The following is a 12,896-nucleotide window of genomic DNA, read 5'->3' on the forward strand; positions in this document are numbered from 1 at the left end:
TTACCACTCTTTCAGCTAACCGCCGAACTCGCGAACTGATTACAGTGCAGAGCCACAGGCGCCTCGTTTTTCTCCATTCTCTGGGTCAGGGTGAAAAAAAACTTGCTGGTATTAGCTGGCCTGCTGGGAGCACCTCTTCTTCACTGATAAGCAAGATTTGTGTTTCATCTTTCTCAAGCTGTATAGATTTCTTTCAAAACAAGTTGTTCCAGAAAGGAAACGAACACTTGCATTCACCTGAATTAAAAGGCATGGGATTTGCCCGTAAGGATAAATTCTGTACAGTAAGAAAGGAAGAAAGGCACTGCTGGGAATCGGACCCAGGATCTCCTGTTTACTAGACAGGCGCTTTAGCCAACTAAGCCACGGCGCCGGCAAAGTGCTGTCCTTTGACAGCCACTTGGACATGTCTCAACTGCTCTGAGACATCTGCATTCGGTGTGCACCGAGCCTGCTCGCCTTGCAAGTTGCCTCATTTACATGCGATAGCTCCACCACTAAGAGAAAGGATGAGAAATGGCTTTTATCTGGCACTTTTCATGTCAGAGGATCTCAATCTGCTTTCCGTGTACAAGAGGATGTCCAACTCATGTAGCTAAAGACGTAGACGACAGTGCTCCACTGAAATCTTGATCTCACAACCCTCGGCATGACTCCGCTGTGTTCTGCTTTAGACAAAGGGGGGAAAATACTTCTTTCATCACACGTTTTGCACTGTTTACGGTGTTTGCAGTGCTCTTTCTTAAATGAAAACCAGGAATCGGCACCATATGAGGTGAGGCTAGATAATATTGGATCAAGTAGCCTCGCCATTCCATGCGTGACGTGAGCAAAGTGTAATTCCTGTCTTTCTAGTGTGCTTGTTAGAGACTTAGCTGGCACCCAGAGCGCTTTAAATCCGGGATCAGCAGCCCAAGACAATAGAGCTTCCTTCGTCTATGTTTTTTGCGTGAAGGGGGAAACCATGCGTGTGCTGCAAACGATCTTAGTATCGAAGTGCCGTCCCACATAACCGATCCGAACAATCTGCTTTACAGAGGAGCACTGCCAGTGAATACTGCCGGAGCTTATCGTTGGCAAACTGAAGACCAGGCTGACCTCTTCTGTGACTCTTGAACACTGAGTCTCAAGGTTGTGAATTCAAGCTCCACACTGGCGGGAAATTCCATAGGTAATGATCACATTTTCTTGCATGCTAATCAAAAGCATCAAGGGTGCTGTACGCAGAGGTCTGAAACCTGCTCCACAGAAGATCTTTATCCAGAGGTGTTAAAGAAGTCGAGATCTCGCCATGAGAGGGGAAGCATCTCAGAAAAAGCAGGTGCAGTCGGTTCCACGGTCATAACGCCACTAATTCGGGTGAAAAGAGCAAAACCCACCCGGCTTCCTCCGGGCAAGTAATGAGACAAAGAGACAGCACACAGCGGGTAGCGTGGCTGAGCGATCTAAGGCGCTGGATTAAGGCTCCAGTCTCTTCGGGGGTGTGGGTTCAAATCCCACTGCTGCCAGGTGCTTCTGTCGAGACCCCCTTTCAGCTGGCTTCAGACGAAAAGGAGGGAACTGCTTTTTGGCAGTCTCTCGAGAAACTAAGCAAAGTGTTTAAAGATACTTTCTCAGCTTGACATCAAGGCACAAAACAAAAACCTTCTTGCGTCCTCTCAACCCAAAAGCGCTTTGTCACTTTTTGCGTTATGCAGGGAACGATGTCTGCCCAGATCACTTTTGTGTCAATGCAAATCGTAGTGTGCCCTCCGTTTTAATGTTGGCTGTGCTGGCGTGCTGCTTCTGTCTGTGAAACTTGAATGTTCTGCTTCTTCACACCAAATCGTCGGCTGGGGTTGAGCTTGTTAAATCTTTGCGCATAGCGCTCCTTTGGAAGTACTTTGTCCAAGTTCAAAAGCAATCGTGGGATTTACTTCATGCGTGCAAAAAGCATGCCTCGCACGACAGATTTAAATGGGGAATGGAGCCTGCTTCTTGCTGTTTTTCCTGTGGTTGCAGTTACAAAGTTGATCGTGCTTTCACATTCTGTTAACAGTATTCACTGGCTGAGCTTTATCAGTTGGTTCGTAAAGGAATCTCTGCTTCGGTTCCAGAAAAGTCATCTGTGGTGTGTTTTTTTCCGTGCCCATGGCAGTCTTTTAAAGCTGGTAGTAATGGCGGCGAAGTTAATTTTTTATCCTCTTTAAAAGAATAAGGACGGGTTGGGGCGAGCTCCATTTACCACTCTTTCAGCTAACCGCCGAACTTGCGAACTGATTACACTGCAGAGCCACAGGCGCCTCGCTTTTCTCCATTCTCTGGGTTAGGGTGAAAAAAAACTTTGCTGGTATTAGTTGGCCTGCTGGGAGTACCTCTTCTTCACTGATAAGCAAGATTTGTGTTTCATCTTTCGCAAGCTGTATAGATTTCTTTCAAAACAAGTTGTTCCAGAAAGGAAACGAACACTTGCATTCACCTGAATTAAAAGGCATGGGATTTGCCCATAAGGATAAATTCTGTACAGTAAGACAGGAAGAAAGGCACCGCTGGGAATCGGACCCAGGATCTCCTGTTTACTAGACAGGCGCTTTAGCCAACTAAGCCACGGCGCCGGCAAAGTGCTGTCCTTTGACAGCCACATGGACACGTCTCAACTGCTCTGAGACATCTGCATTCGGTGTGCACCGAGCCTGCTCGCCTTGCAAGTTTCCTCATTTACATGCGATAGCTCCACCAATAAGAGAAAGGATGAGAAATGGCTTTTATCTGGCACTTTTCATGTCAGAGGATCTCAATCTGCTTTCCGTGTACAAGAGGATGTCCAACTCATGTAGCTAAAGACGTAGACGACAGTGCTCCACTGAAATCTTGATCTCACAACCCTCGGCATGACTCCGCTGTGTTCTGCTTTAGACAAAGGGGGGAAAAGACTTCTTTCATCACACGTTTTGCACTGTTTACGGTGTTTGCAGTGCTCTTTCTTAAATGAAAACCAGGAATCGGCACCATATGAGGTGAGACTAGATAATATTGGATCAAGTAGCCTCGCCATTCCATGCGTGACGTGCGCAAAGTGTAATTCCTGTCTTTATAGTGTGCTTGTTAGAGACTTAGCTGGCACCCAGAGCGCTTTAAATCCGGGAGTCAGCAGCCCAAGACAATAGAGCTTCCTTCGTCTATGTTTTTTGCGTGATGGGGGAAACCATGCGTGTGCTGCAAACGATCTTAGTATCGAAGTGCCGTCCCACATAACCGATCCGAACAATCTGCTTTACAGAGGAGCACTGCCGGAGCTTATCGTTGGCAAACTGAAGACCAGGCTGACCTCTTCTGTGACTCTTGAACACTGAGTCTCAAGGTTGTGAATTCAAGCTCCACGCTGGCGGGAAATTCCATAGGTAATGATCACATTTTCTTGCATGCTAATCAAAAGAAATATTAAGAAACTTTTCCCGATACCAGTTTTTTACAAAAGTAAAGGCACACGGCACATGTGTGCCACATCACGTCAGAGTTTAGTGACAACTACCTCAGAGATTGTAAGCTGGGTAGTTTCAGATCAGATCACTTTTTGTATCAAAGGTTCAAGCAAACCCGAATACTTTTGCAAGAGACATTTCAGAATCCCAGTCAAATCCAGTACGATTGCTGGATCCTTTGAATTCGACTGAACTATAGCACAGATCTGCAGTCCACCATTAGAATACTGTGGGTGTGCTGTATAAGCCATACCGCCCAAAATAGTTCTAAAACAGGAGAAGCATCCTCGTTTAGGAATGTGGTATAAAGTGAAATGGTCTGGGAAGAGTCCTACGTTTGAACAGTTCAAAATAGACGTCAAGGGGTATTTACGGACTCTTTCGAAATGTAAGAACAAGCTGTGCGGACCTTATCTTTATTTACCTTGTGTAATCGTTTTTCATAAAGTGTAATTGTATTATAGCATGTGCCCCTGACGATTTTCTTGATACGTTATATGTGCTCTTGTTTGTATTGTATGTAGTTTTGTTGTTCAAATAAAACGTAAAAGACACAACTTTCCGGATGCGGCTGCTGTAAAAATAAAATGACATCAAGGGTGCTGTACGCAGAGGTCTGAAACCTGCTCCACAGAAGATCTTTATCCAGAGGTGTTAAAGAAGTCGAGATCTCGCCATGAGAGGGGAAGCATCTCAGAAAAAGCAGGTGCAGTCGGTTCCACGGTCATAACGCCACTAAGTCGGGCGACAAGAGCAAATCCCACCCGGCTTCCTCCGGGCAAGTAATGAGACAAAGAAACAACACACAGCGGGTAGCGTGGCCGAGCGGTCTAAGGCGCTGGATTAAGGCTCCAGTCTCTTCGGGGGCGTGGGTTCGAATCCCACCGCTGCCAGGTGCTTCTGTCGAGACCCCCTTTCAGCTGGCTTCAGACGAAAGGGAGGGAACTGCTTCTTGGCAGTCTCTCGAGAAACTAAGCAAAGTGTTTAAAGATACTTTCTCAGCTTGACATCAAGGCACAAAACAAAAACCTTCTTGCGTCCTCTCAACCCAAAAGCGCTTTGCCACTTTTTGCGTTATGCAGGGAACGACGTCTGCCCAGATCACTTTTGTGTCAATGCAAATCGTAGTGTGCCCTCCGTTTTAATGTTGGCTGTGCTGGCGTGCTGCTTCTGTCTGTGAAACTTGAATGTTCTGCTTCTTCACACCAAATCATCGGCGGGGGTTGAGCTTGTTAAATCTTTGCGCATAGCGCTCCTTTGGAAGTACTTTGTCCAAGTTCAAAAACGATCGTGGGATTTACTTCATGCGTGCCAAAAAGCATGCCTCGCACGACAGATTTAAATGGGGAATCGAGCCTGCTTCTTGCTGTTTTTCCTGTGGTTGCAGTTACAAAGTTGATCGTGCTTTCACATTCTGTTAACAGTATTCACTGGCTGAGCTTTATCAGTTGGTTCGTAAAGGAATCTCTGCTTCGGTTCCAGAAAAGTCATCTGTGGTGTGTTTTTTTCCGTGCCCATGGCAGTCTTTTAAAGCTGGTAGTAGTGGCGGCGAAGTTAATTTTTTATCCTCTTTAAAAGAATAAGGACGGGCTGGGGCGAGCTCCATTTACCACTCTTTCAGCTAACCGCCGAACTCCCGAACTGATTACACTGCAGAGCCACAGGCGCCTCGCTTTTCTCCATTCTCTGGGTCAGGGTGAAAAAAAACTTGCTGGTATTAGCTGGCCTGCTGGGAGCACCTCTTCTTCACTGATAAGCAAGATTTGTGTTTCATCTTTCTCAAGCTGTATAGATTTCTTTCAAAAGAAGTTGTTCCAGAAAGGAAACGAACACTTGCATTCACCTGAATTAAAAGGCATGGGATTTGCCCGTAAGGATAAATTCTGTACAGTAAGACAGGAAGAAAGGCACCGCTGGGAATCGGACCCAGGATCTCCTGTTTACTAGACAGGCGCTTTAGCCAACTAAGCCACGGCGCCGGCAAAGTGCTGTCCTTTGACAGCCACATGGACACGTCTCAACTGCTCTGAGACATCTGCATTCGGTGTGCACCGAGCCTGCTCGCCTTGCAAGTTTCCTCATTTACATGCGATAGCTCCACCACTAAGAGAAAGGATGAGAAATGGCTTTTATCTGGCACTTTTCATGTCAGAGGATCTCAATCTGCTTTCCGTGTACAAGAGGATGTCCAACTCATGTAGCTAAAGACGTAGACGACAGTGCTCCACTGAAATCTTGATCTCACAACCCTCGGCATGACTCCGCTGTGTTCTGCTTTAGACAAAGGGGGGAAAAGACTTCTTTCATCACACGTTTTGCACTGTTTACGGTGTTTGCAGTGCTCTTTCTTAAATGAAAACCAGGAATCGGCACCATATGAGGTGAGACTAGATAATATTGGATCAAGTAGCCTCGCCATTCCATGCGTGACGTGCGCAAAGTGTAATTCCTGTCTTTATAGTGTGCTTGTTAGAGACTTAGCTGGCACCCAGAGCGCTTTAAATCCGGGAGTCAGCAGCCCAAGACAATAGAGCTTCCTTCGTCTATGTTTTTTGCGTGATGGGGGAAACCATGCGTGTGCTGCAAACGATCTTAGTATCGAAGTGCCGTCCCACATAACCGATCCGAACAATCTGCTTTACAGAGGAGCACTGCCGGAGCTTATCGTTGGCAAACTGAAGACCAGGCTGACCTCTTCTGTGACTCTTGAACACTGAGTCTCAAGGTTGTGAATTCAAGCTCCACGCTGGCGGGAAATTCCATAGGTAATGATCACATTTTCTTGCATGCTAATCAAAAGAAATATTAAGAAACTTTTCCCGATACCAGTTTTTTACAAAAGTAAAGGCACACGGCACATGTGTGCCACATCACGTCAGAGTTTAGTGACAACTACCTCAGAGATTGTAAGCTGGGTAGTTTCAGATCAGATCACTTTTTGTATCAAAGGTTCAAGCAAACCCGAATACTTTTGCAAGAGACATTTCAGAATCCCAGTCAAATCCAGTACGATTGCTGGATCCTTTGAATTCGACTGAACTATAGCACAGATCTGCAGTCCACCATTAGAATACTGTGGGTGTGCTGTATAAGCCATACCGCCCAAAATAGTTCTAAAACAGGAGAAGCATCCTCGTTTAGGAATGTGGTATAAAGTGAAATGGTCTGGGAAGAGTCCTACGTTTGAACAGTTCAAAATAGACGTCAAGGGGTATTTACGGACTCTTTCGAAATGTAAGAACAAGCTGTGCGGACCTTATCTTTATTTACCTTGTGTAATCGTTTTTCATAAAGTGTAATTGTATTATAGCATGTGCCCCTGACGATTTTCTTGATACGTTATATGTGCTCTTGTTTGTATTGTATGTAGTTTTGTTGTTCAAATAAAACGTAAAAGACACAACTTTCCGGATGCGGCTGCTGTAAAAATAAAATGACATCAAGGGTGCTGTACGCAGAGGTCTGAAACCTGCTCCACAGAAGATCTTTATCCAGAGGTGTTAAAGAAGTCGAGATCTCGCCATGAGAGGGGAAGCATCTCAGAAAAAGCAGGTGCAGTCGGTTCCACGGTCATAACGCCACTAAGTCGGGCGACAAGAGCAAAACCCACCCGGCTTCCTCCGGGCAAGTAATGAGACAAAGAAACAACACACAGCGGGTAGCGTGGCCGAGCGGTCTAAGGCGCTGGATTAAGGCTCCAGTCTCTTCGGGGGCGTGGGTTCGAATCCCACCGCTGCCAGGTGCTTCTGTCAAGAACCCCTTTCAGCTGGCTTCAGACGAAAGGGAGGGAACTGCTTTTTGGCAGTCTCTCGAGAAACTAAGCAAAGTGTTTAAAGATACTTTCTCAGCTTGACATCAAGGCACAAAACAAAAACCTTCTTGCGTCCTCTCAACCCAAAAGCGCTTTGCCACTTTTTGCGTTATGCAGGGAACGACGTCTGCCCAGATCACTTTTGTGTCAATGCAAATCGTAGTGTGCCCTCCGTTTTAATGTTGGCTGTGCTGGCGTGCTGCTTCTGTCTGTGAAACTTGAATGTTCTGCTTCTTCACACCAAATCGTCGGCGGGGGTTGAGCTTGTTAAATCTTTGCGCATAGCGCTCCTTTGGAAGTACTTTGTCCAAGTTCAAAAGCGATCGTGGGATTTACCTCATGCGTGCCAAAAAGCATGCCTCGCACGACAGATTTAAATGGGGAATGGAGCCTGCTTCTTGCTGTTTTTCCTGTGGTTGCAGTTACAAAGTTGATCGTGCTTTCACATTCTGTTAACAGTATTCACTGGCTGAGCTTTATCAGTTGGTTCGTAAAGGAATCTCTGCTTCGGTTCCAGAAAAGTCATCTGTGGTGTGTTTTTTTCCGTGCCCATGGCAGTCTTTTAAAGCTGGTAGTAGTGGCGGCGAAGTTAATTTTTTATCCTCTTTAAAAGAATAAGGACGGGCTGGGGCAAGCTCCATTTACCACTCTTTCAGCTAACCGCCGAACTCCCGAACTGATTACACTGCAGAGCCACAGGCGCCTCGCTTTTCTCCATTCTCTGGGTCAGGGTGAAAAAAAACTTGCTGGTATTAGCTGGCCTGCTGGGAGCACCTCTTCTTCACTGATAAGCAAGATTTGTGTTTCATCTTTCTCAAGCTGTATAGATTTCTTTCAAAACAAGTTGTTCCAGAAAGGAAACGAACACTTGCATTCACCTGAATTAAAAGGCATGGGATTTGCCCGTAAGGATAAGTTCTGTACAGTAAGACAGGAAGAAAGGCACCGCTGGGAATTGGACCCAGGATCTCCTGTTTACTAGACAGGCGCTTTAGCCAACTAAGCCACGGCGCCGGCAAAGTGCTGTCCTTTGACAGCCACATGGACACGTCTCAACTGCTCTGAGACATCTGCATTCGGTGTGCACCGAGCCTGCTCGCCTTTCAAGTTTCCTCATTTACATGCGATAGCTCCACCACTAAGAGAAAGGATGAGAAATGGCTTTTATCTGGCACTTTTCATGTCAGAGGATCTCAATCTGCTTTCCGTGTACAAGAGGATGTCCAACTCATGTAGCTAAAGACGTAGACGACAGTGCTCCACTGAAATCTTGATCTCACAACCCTCGGCATGACTCCGCTGTGTTCTGCTTTAGACAAAGGGGGGAAAAGACTTCTTTCATCACACGTTTTGCACTGTTTACGGTGTTTGCAGTGCTCTTTCTTAAATGAAAACCAGGAATCGGCACCATATGAGGTGAGACTAGATAATATTGGATCAAGTAGCCTCGCCATTCCATGCGTGACGTGCGCAAAGTGTAATTCCTGTCTTTATAGTGTGCTTGTTAGAGACTTAGCTGGCACCCAGAGCGCTTTAAATCCGGGAGTCAGCAGCCCAAGACAATAGAGCTTCCTTCGTCTATGTTTTTTGCGTGATGGGGGAAACCATGCGTGTGCTGCAAACGATCTTAGTATCGAAGTGCCGTCCCACATAACCGATCCGAACAATCTGCTTTACAGAGGAGCACTGCCGGAGCTTATCGTTGGCAAACTGAAGACCAGGCTGACCTCTTCTGTGACTCTTGAACACTGAGTCTCAAGGTTGTGAATTCAAGCTCCACGCTGGCGGGAAATTCCATAGGTAATGATCACATTTTCTTGCATGCTAATCAAAAGAAATATTAAGAAACTTTTCCCGATACCAGTTTTTTACAAAAGTAAAGGCACACGGCACATGTGTGCCACATCACGTCAGAGTTTAGTGACAACTACCTCAGAGATTGTAAGCTGGGTAGTTTCAGATCAGATCACTTTTTGTATCAAAGGTTCAAGCAAACCCGAATACTTTTGCAAGAGACATTTCAGAATCCCAGTCAAATCCAGTACGATTGCTGGATCCTTTGAATTCGACTGAACTATAGCACAGATCTGCAGTCCACCATTAGAATACTGTGGGTGTGCTGTATAAGCCATACCGCCCAAAATAGTTCTAAAACAGGAGAAGCATCCTCGTTTAGGAATGTGGTATAAAGTGAAATGGTCTGGGAAGAGTCCTACGTTTGAACAGTTCAAAATAGACGTCAAGGGGTATTTACGGACTCTTTCGAAATGTAAGAACAAGCTGTGCGGACCTTATCTTTATTTACCTTGTGTAATCGTTTTTCATAAAGTGTAATTGTATTATAGCATGTGCCCCTGACGATTTTCTTGATACGTTATATGTGCTCTTGTTTGTATTGTATGTAGTTTTGTTGTTCAAATAAAACGTAAAAGACACAACTTTCCGGATGCGGCTGCTGTAAAAATAAAATGACATCAAGGGTGCTGTACGCAGAGGTCTGAAACCTGCTCCACAGAAGATCTTTATCCAGAGGTGTTAAAGAAGTCGAGATCTCGCCATGAGAGGGAAGCATCTCAGAAAAAGCAGGTGCAGTCGGTTCCACGGTCATAACGCCACTAAGTCGGGCGACAAGAGCAAAACCCACCCGGCTTCCTCCGGGCAAGTAATGAGACAAAGAGACAACACACAGCGGGTAGCGTGGCCGAGCGGTCTAAGGCGCTGGATTAAGGCTCCAGTCTCTTCGGGGGCGTGGGTTCGAATCCCACCGCTGCCAGGTGCTTCTGTCGAGACCCCCTTTCAGCTGGCTTCAGACGAAAGGGAGGGAACTGCTTTTTGGCAGTCTCTCGAGAAACTAAGCAAAGTGTTTAAAGATACTTTCTCAGCTTGACATCAAGGCACAAAACAAAAACCTTCTTGCGTCCTCTCAACCCAAAAGCGCTTTGCCACTTTTTGCGTTATGCAGGGAACGACGTCTGCCCAGATCACTTTTGTGTCAATGTAAATCGTAGTGTGCCCTCCGTTTTAATGTTGGCTGTGCTGGCGTGCTGCTTCTGTCTGTGAAACTTGAATGTTCTGCTTCTTCACACCAAATCATCGGCGGGGGTTGAGCTTGTTAAATCTTTGCGCATAGCGCTCCTTTGGAAGTACTTTGTCCAAGTTCAAAAGCGATCGTGGGATTTACTTCATGCGTGCCAAAAAGCATGCCTCGCACGACAGATTTAAATGGGGAATGGAGCCTGCTTCTTGCTGTTTTTCCTGTGGTTGCAGTTACAAAGTTGATCGTGCTTTCACATTCTGTTAACAGTATTCACTGGCTGAGCTTTATCAGTTGGTTCGTAAAGGAATCTCTGCTTCGGTTCCAGAAAAGTCATCTGTGGTGTGTTTTTTTCCGTGCCCATGGCAGTCTTTTAAAGCTGGTAGTAGTGGCGGCGAAGTTAATTTTTTATCCTCTTTAAAAGAATAAGGACGGGCTGGGGCGAGCTCCATTTACCACTCTTTCAGCTAACCGCCGAACTCCCGAACTGATTACACTGCAGAGCCACAGGCGCCTCGCTTTTCTCCATTCTCTGGGTCAGGGTGAAAAAAAACTTGCTGGTATTAGCTGGCCTGCTGGGAGCACCTCTTCTTCACTGATAAGCAAGATTTGTGTTTCATCTTTCTCAAGCTGTATAGATTTCTTTCAAAACAAGTTGTTCCAGAAAGGAAACGAACACTTGTATTCACCTGAATTAAAAGGTATGGGATTTGCCCGTAAGGATAAATTCTGTACAGTAAGACAGGAAGAAAGGCACCGCTGGGAATCGGACCCAGGATCTCCTGTTTACTAGACAGGCGCTTTAGCCAACTAAGCCACGGCGCCGGCAAAGTGCTGTCCTTTGACAGCCACATGGACACGTCTCAACTGCTCTGAGACATCTGCATTCGGTGTGCACCGAGCCTGCTCGCCTTGCAAGTTTCCTCATTTACATGCGATAGCTCCACCAATAAGAGAAAGGATGAGAAATGGCTTTTATCTGGCACTTTTCATGTCAGAGGATCTCAATCTGCTTTCCGTGTACAAGAGGATGTCCAACTCATGTAGCTAAAGACGTAGACGACAGTGCTCCACTGAAATCTTGATCTCACAACCCTCGGCATGACTCCGCTGTGTTCTGCTTTAGACAAAGGGGGGAAAAGACTTCTTTCATCACACGTTTTGCACTGTTTACGGTGTTTGCAGTGCTCTTTCTTAAATGAAAACCAGGAATCGGCACCATATGAGGTGAGACTAGATAATATTGGATCAAGTAGCCTCGCCATTCCATGCGTGACGTGCGCAAAGTGTAATTCCTGTCTTTATAGTGTGCTTGTTAGAGACTTAGCTGGCACCCAGAGCGCTTTAAATCCGGGAGTCAGCAGCCCAAGACAATAGAGCTTCCTTCGTCTATGTTTTTTGCGTGATGGGGGAAACCATGCGTGTGCTGCAAACGATCTTAGTATCGAAGTGCCGTCCCACATAACCGATCCGAACAATCTGCTTTACAGAGGAGCACTGCCGGAGCTTATCGTTGGCAAACTGAAGACCAGGCTGACCTCTTCTGTGACTCTTGAACACTGAGTCTCAAGGTTGTGAATTCAAGCGCCACGCTGGCGGGAAATTCCATAGGTAATGATCACATTTTCTCGCATGCTAATCAAAAGAAATATTAAGAAACTTTTCCCGATACCAGTTTTTTACAAAAGTAAAGGCACATGGCACATGTGTGCCACATCACGTCAGAGTTTAGTGACAACTACCTCAGAGATTGTAAGCTGGGTAGTTTCAGATCAGATCACTTTTTGTATCAAAGGTTCAAGCAAACCCGAATACTTTTGCAAGAGACATTTCAGAATCCCAGTCAAATCCAGTACGATTGCTGGATCCTTTGAATTCGACTGAACTATAGCACAGATCTGCAGTCCACCATTAGAATACTGTGGGTGTGCTGTATAAGCCATACCGCCCAAAATAGTTCTAAAACAGGAGAAGCATCCTCGTTTAGGAATGTGGTATAAAGTGAAATGGTCTGGGAAGAGTCCTACGTTTGAACAGTTCAAAATAGACGTCAAGGGGTATTTACGGACTCTTTCGAAATGTAAGAACAAGCTGTGCGGACCTTATCTTTATTTACCTTGTGTAATCGTTTTTCATAAAGTGTAATTGTATTATAGCATGTGCCCTTGACGATTTTCTTGATACGTTATATGTGCTCTTGTTTGTATTGTATGTAGTTTTGTTGTTCAAATAAAACGTAAAAGACACAACTTTCCGGATGCGGCTGCTGTAAAAATAAAATGACATCAAGGGTGCTGTACGCAGAGGTCTGAAACCTGCTCCACAGAAGATCTTTATCCAGAGGTGTTAAAGAAGTCGAGATCTCGCCATGAGAGGGGAAGCATCTCAGAAAAAGCAGGTGCAGTCGGTTCCACGGTCATAACGCCACTGTCGGGCGACAAGAGCAAAACCCACCCGGCTTCCTCCGGGCAAGTAATGAGACAAAGAAACAACACACAGCGGGTAGCGTGGCCGAGCGGTCTAAGGCGCTGGATTAAGGCTCCAGTCTCTTCGGGGGCGTGGGTTCGAATCCCACCGCTGCCAGGTGCTT

At 45.9% G+C, this 12,896-nt stretch overlaps 1 protein-coding gene and 9 non-coding genes across 10 annotated transcripts in view; 6 read left to right on the forward strand and 4 right to left on the reverse strand.

Annotated features, from left to right (window-relative positions):
* LOC138243434 (uncharacterized) overlaps positions 1 to 12,896 on the forward strand; it is a 421,149-nt gene that overhangs the window by 371,030 nt on the left and 37,223 nt on the right. The gene's annotated exons all lie outside the window — the stretch shown is intronic.
* trnal-aag (transfer RNA leucine (anticodon AAG)) lies at positions 1,427 to 1,508 on the forward strand. Its single transcript has one exon. It is a non-coding gene; the product is annotated as a tRNA-Leu (tRNA).
* trnat-agu (transfer RNA threonine (anticodon AGU)) lies at positions 2,521 to 2,594 on the reverse strand. The gene has a single exon. It is a non-coding gene; the product is annotated as a tRNA-Thr (tRNA).
* trnal-aag (transfer RNA leucine (anticodon AAG)) lies at positions 4,273 to 4,354 on the forward strand. Its single transcript has one exon. It is a non-coding gene; the product is annotated as a tRNA-Leu (tRNA).
* On the reverse strand, positions 5,367 to 5,440 carry trnat-agu (transfer RNA threonine (anticodon AGU)). Its single transcript has one exon. It is a non-coding gene; the product is annotated as a tRNA-Thr (tRNA).
* trnal-aag (transfer RNA leucine (anticodon AAG)) lies at positions 7,119 to 7,200 on the forward strand. Its single transcript has one exon. It is a non-coding gene; the product is annotated as a tRNA-Leu (tRNA).
* Positions 8,213 to 8,286, reverse strand: trnat-agu (transfer RNA threonine (anticodon AGU)). Its single transcript has one exon. It is a non-coding gene; the product is annotated as a tRNA-Thr (tRNA).
* Positions 9,964 to 10,045, forward strand: trnal-aag (transfer RNA leucine (anticodon AAG)). The gene has a single exon. It is a non-coding gene; the product is annotated as a tRNA-Leu (tRNA).
* On the reverse strand, positions 11,058 to 11,131 carry trnat-agu (transfer RNA threonine (anticodon AGU)). The gene has a single exon. It is a non-coding gene; the product is annotated as a tRNA-Thr (tRNA).
* Positions 12,808 to 12,889, forward strand: trnal-aag (transfer RNA leucine (anticodon AAG)). The gene has a single exon. It is a non-coding gene; the product is annotated as a tRNA-Leu (tRNA).

This window comes from Lepisosteus oculatus, chromosome 14 (genome assembly GCF_040954835.1).
Source record: "Lepisosteus oculatus isolate fLepOcu1 chromosome 14, fLepOcu1.hap2, whole genome shotgun sequence".
Taxonomy (NCBI): domain Eukaryota; kingdom Metazoa; phylum Chordata; class Actinopteri; order Semionotiformes; family Lepisosteidae; genus Lepisosteus; species Lepisosteus oculatus.